Source organism: Hordeum vulgare, chromosome 3H (assembly GCF_904849725.1).
Source record: "Hordeum vulgare subsp. vulgare chromosome 3H, MorexV3_pseudomolecules_assembly, whole genome shotgun sequence".
Taxonomy (NCBI): domain Eukaryota; kingdom Viridiplantae; phylum Streptophyta; class Magnoliopsida; order Poales; family Poaceae; genus Hordeum; species Hordeum vulgare.
In genome coordinates this window covers 55562790-55567558 of record NC_058520.1, presented here as the reverse complement: position 1 = coordinate 55567558, position 4769 = coordinate 55562790, and the positions used below count along the sequence as shown (strand labels likewise).

General features: G+C 44.4%; 1 non-coding gene across 1 annotated transcript; it reads right to left on the bottom strand.

Annotated features, from left to right (window-relative positions):
* Positions 1-681: 681 nt before the first annotated feature.
* On the bottom strand, positions 682-752 carry TRNAG-GCC. Its single transcript has one exon. It is a non-coding gene; the product is annotated as a tRNA-Gly (tRNA).
* Positions 753-4769: the final 4017 nt, after the last annotated feature.

The window sequence follows — 4769 nt, the reverse complement described above, 5'->3', positions numbered from 1 at the left end:
CCTCCGGGTCGCCACACAGGAGCGGCGCGGGAGGGAGGGGCGGGTCGACCAGATTCATTTGATTCTAATTGCACTCTTATTGATCTCTTTTACCCTCTAGGACTATGAGTACGCAAGTTTTAACCCTGTTGCGTTCGACATTGCCAATCATTTCTGTGAGATGGCTGCTGATTATCATAGTGATACACCGCACGTGATGGATTTGACAAACACTACTTTAATATGTGATCCTAAATGCTTCCTTCCGATTGGTTTAATAGGTGAAGAACCATCCGATGCAGAAGTCGAAACATTACTTGGCCTGATTGCAAAATACAGTCTCGCAAGCCATCTCTTCTGGGGTCTCTGAGGAATAGTCTCGGTAAGCTCTATCAGAGCTGATTGGTTTCTTATTCCTCCTCTTGTGTCCGCAGGAGCATGTGAACAAGAACATCGACTTCGAGTACAAGGAGTACGCGAGGCACCGGTTCGACCAGTACTGGGACACGAAGCTTAGAATGCTGCAAGCCTGCAATCCAAATAGCTGGTCATGCGCATGGCATGTTCTTTTCTTCTAGCGTCGTAGCCTGTTAAGAGACCTGTGAATCTTGTTTATGACCAGGCTTCTTTCCGTGTCAACTGTTACATGGTTCATGTCTGTTGGATTGCTCATGAAGATATTCTGTTGTGGAGTAAAAAAAATGCACCAGCCGGGAATCGAACCCGGGTCTGTACCGTGGCAGGGTACTATTCTACCACTAGACCACTGGTGCTTAGGATGGAACGAAATTGTTAAGAAAACCCATATTGCGTACGCACAGGTCGTTCACGGACAGGATCGGCTTGCCTGGCCGGAGCAGCCGCTGGACCTGATGGCCACCGCGCCCATGTCATCGGCGTCGTTCAAGTCGCCGAGATCGTTCAGCGTGGACAGATCAGGTCGTTTATAAAGTCCAAGGTCGCCGCCGCCGACTGCCCGGGCATGGTCCCTGACCTAGACCTCGACCTCGACGACGAGGCCCCGCGTAGAGGCAAGAAGAAGGGCAGCGTCAGGTCACCCTTTGTGGGGATCGTGAGCAAGCAGATGGTGAGCATCTTCCTGACCATCTGGGTACAGCGCGGCCTGCGGAGGTGCGTCCAGAACATCAAAGTGTCCACCGTGGGCGTGGGCGGCATGGGCTACATCGGTAACAAGGGGATCCGTATCGGCGAGCATGTCCATCTACCACACCATGTTATGCTTCGTGTGCACCCACCTTTCCGCCGGCGAGCGGTCCGGCAACCTCCTCAAGCGGAATGCCAACGCACAGGAGATCCACCGGCGGACGCGCTTCGCCGGCCCCGGCGGCCTCGAGCTACCCAGAGACATCTACGACCACAAGGCAGTGATAAACTGATCATGCATGCACAGATCATACTACTGAATTGCATCCACACCAATGCCTCAGCCAGTGATGTGACTGATGAACATGTTCATTTGTAGGAGGATATTCTGGTTGGGCGATCTGAAGTACCAGATCGACGACAGAGCGCACGGCCTCGTCTCCGCTACTATGAACCATGTTGAAAGACAGAGCGCACGCGGTGGAGGTGGAGGTGGAGGTGTTGTGTCGACATGAAGCTGCAGAGGAGGTTGGAGATGATCTTGAGTGGGAAGTTGAGGGCGTCGGCGGCAGAGGAGGGAGAGAAGAGAAACAGAGGAGGTTGGACTCGAGCAGCAGCAAGTAAGAGAGAGGAACGACAGCGGCAGAGAAGGTTGGAGATGAGCAGCAGCAGAGAGGCGTCCAAAGGAAGAAGAGCAACAGCCTTGGCAAGGAATCAAACACAAGCCGCCGCAGCGTCTGCTGGGTCGCGCCACCAAGACCAGACCAAGAGGGAGGCTCGCGCGGGGGATCAGACAGACATCCTCCCTTGTGCGTTGCTGGGTCGCACCGCTGGTGGTGAAGCTTACGGTTTACACAAGCTTCTTACCGTGTGACCTGTTAGTTATTACATAGTTCATGTCTCCAAGAATCCCTTGGATTGCTCATGAAGATGAAGATGCTGTGTTGTGAATCCTGAAACCATGCAAGGACCAGACCAGATTGTCCAAAGGATGCATGTGTTTGCCGTGCTGCACACTGTCATTGGTGGTGCCGTGCGTGAAGCTGCTGCAGGCAGAAAACTTCCATGTCTTGCTTCACCGTTGGCCTTTTCTTTTCTCCTGACGTGTCGCACTTGCCGGCCGACCTAGGAAAACTCATTTAGGCTCAGTTCTTTTGTCAGAATTTGACCCCTTCCCAGCTTCCTTCAGAATCTTGAAGCCTCATTTAGTTTACAATCCTATCTAGTTAGGATCTAATTAGCTAGGAATGTAAAACAAATGAGGGTCAAAGATTCTGAAAAAAGCTGGGGAGGGGTCGGATTCTGGAGAATCCCAGATTCTGGTAAAAGAACTAAGCCTTAGAGTTCTCTCTGACTACTAGAGGTTGTAACAAAGATGATACAACTTCACCTAGAATTTTCTAATGTAAAAAAAAGAATGGTGTTAAAAATAATCAACTGCACCTAGCGCATACATAGGCTAAGGATCACATACTACGGTGACAAAATATACCTAGGGAAGTCTTTGTGTTTTTTACATACATATAGTAATATGCATCAGCAAGAGGCGATGTTTCTCTGATGATAGTTGCTACCCAGAGTGGTTGTTAGAATAAGTCTGAGACATACCGTTGATCATCTGAGGACCAAGCAATCACACGAGCAAGACATCAAAATATTTTAACGAGATTCATCGATGTGGCTACATCCCTGGGGCATGACTACGGGCATTCCTCCCCGTGATACCGTCACAATACCGCACCCTGGCCGTCCTGGGCGCCGACACACGCCGCTGGCTCCCCCCTACGCGTCTGTGCTATTATGTTGCCATAGGATACATCGTTGTCTACTCCGGTTATATATGAGAGACCTAGGATACAAGTGTCTTATTAGGACACGACTCCATACCTTATATAAACACAATATAACTCAAAGTCCAACTGTAACCTACCTTGTACACAATATTCGATACAACTCTAACAGTGATTGTTGGCTGGATTCCGTGGATCAACTAGTTTGAGTGTAGCAGCTTCTTGATCCTGAGATGCCATGGAATGTTTCCTAATTTAGGTGTACCAAACGGAGCATATATATGTGTATGTATGCTGTGTTTATAGAGGCTCTGAGCATTGTCAACAATTGTGATGTGTGCCCTCAATGGGCTGAATAAGCTGAAAATGCACTCGACTACTTCCGACATGTATAAATATGGGACATTTGGCCGCGACAGTAATATCACCATGTGAGAAAATTTGTGGATGACAACCAGATCCAAAATCATTCTGCTAGTGCTCCATGTTGTTGTTATCCGTATAGTTTTGTTGTTTAATTTGACTGTACAGCCACTTAAAAATGCAATATATTTAGTCAAATCCTACATCTTTACCCCCAATTACGTCAACATGGGGTTTATGCTTTGTTGGCCACATGCTATGCACGTACAAGTTGAGAGATCAACTATTGAATTCATGTCATTAGGGACATGATCAAGCACACAAACACAGTAGTGTTTCAACATTAGTTCCACCTGCTGCGCATACAAGTTGAGAGATCAAGCACCAGACATAGTTCAATACAAGCAAAGTCCAGAGAGAAATCTCTGCTGGACTTGCTGCACATCCACATGCACTCCTATAGCATGCAACGACTCATCATAAAATAAAATGCTACAAGGTCATGAGTCTATTCCAGGTCAAACTACCCTCTGAACCTAACCCATCTAAACACTACAACAACAACCATGCGCTTCGCATCCATCATCACCATCAGACTCCACTTCTCTCCGTCATCACTCATCATCCTTGTCTTTCAACAGATGGTAGTGTTTCATGATCGGACCAAGGCTCTCGGACAAAAAGAAAAACAAGAGTTAACAAGTGATGCAGCACACTAGTTATTTATAAATGTCAACTAATACTACTTTGCTCCCATGATACGAGGAACCAATGGCACAACACAGGCAGAATAGGTGCAAAACAAATATTATTTATACTAAACATTTATATTTATTTAAACTAATTGTACCATATTATTTTTAATTGGTATAAGTGTCTATTAATTAGTCATCATAATCTCTTTGTTATAAATTTGTAACCGCATAAAAATGTTTCGAAGAATGTTTACAGTACTATTTTGTTATGCCTTTGTAATGTATATAATTAAAAATAAATTCTTTGACATTTTAACTATATGATATAACAAAAAAAAAATTGTTGTTAAAATTTGTTGATTTTTAAAATATTGCATAGGCTATATAGTGTATATACATATGTGTGTGTTTCTTTTAATTCTATATTATTTAATATCATGGTAGATATTTTAAATCATACAGGTTAAAAATATCTTAATAGTGGTTTCTAGTGTATATTTATTATTAGGAAAACATATTAATAGAAACTTCTAAGGCATGACAATTGTATTTATATTATAATCCTCAAATAACATAAAAGGCCAACGAGCATACTGTAGCATATGGAATCTCTTTACCCATTTTTCAAATAAACTATTTTGCATTGGTTTAAACACAGGAATCTAGTTATCATAAGTTTAATGATGTTATAAGACGTTCATCGTCAAGAGAGAATAGCAATGTAAATTAACTCAATTTTGCGGGTTGGGTTGGTTTGTCCCATCTAATATGAACTATTAGTGTGTTTTGTGAACTTTTGCGCTCCTCCAAATTAAGGATCTTTTGTATGTGCTTGATA